The following is a 715-nucleotide window of genomic DNA, read 5'->3' on the forward strand; positions in this document are numbered from 1 at the left end:
TCACCCTACAGCTCAAAGCAACGGGACTGATTTTTTCAAAGCATTGGGGTTTAGAGACAGTGGAGGCAAAATAGACTTTAAGCAAGTAGAAACAACCAAACTATATATTAGGCACTATAACCAAACGGAGGTTATCTGATTGGTGGCTAAAATTAAGGCAATAGTGAAATTTCAACCTCCACTAAGTGCAAAATGTAGCGTTGCCACCGCCCGATTGAGAATGTTACGCGGAAAGTCAGAGAGGCTGAAATAATCTCACAGGTGGCGGCAGCATAACGGTGGTGCTTATAAGATACGTACGCAGTGGAGATATGTGCGTAATTCACTTTTTAAACTCGCGACGCATTCACGGACAACTTTTAAGAGTTAAGTGGTAATCGTTGTGTCGTCGAGCATTACGGTGGCTTCAGCTTTCTAAAGAGCGCAGAAACGAATTTTACAACGTAGACAATGAAACTGTTGTGTACTTTGCGAACTCTATAAGCAATGTGATTTATAATAATCTGCTTGAAAAAGGCAATAGGAGCGGCTATTTAATGCTATCTTAGAGAGCAGCGGACTACACACTCCGGCATTTTTTAGGTTTGGGCAGTCAATTTTCGGAGCCAAGTGACCGATCAAAGCCTTGTAACATCACTGTCACTGTGTTAGCAAAAATAATCAACTAGACAAACAGTTCGTCGCAACACAACAGCCGTCGTACTAATTACAACGC

The sequence above is a fragment of the Dermacentor variabilis genome, chromosome 9, assembly GCF_050947875.1.
Source record: "Dermacentor variabilis isolate Ectoservices chromosome 9, ASM5094787v1, whole genome shotgun sequence".
Lineage (NCBI taxonomy): Eukaryota > Metazoa > Arthropoda > Arachnida > Ixodida > Ixodidae > Dermacentor > Dermacentor variabilis.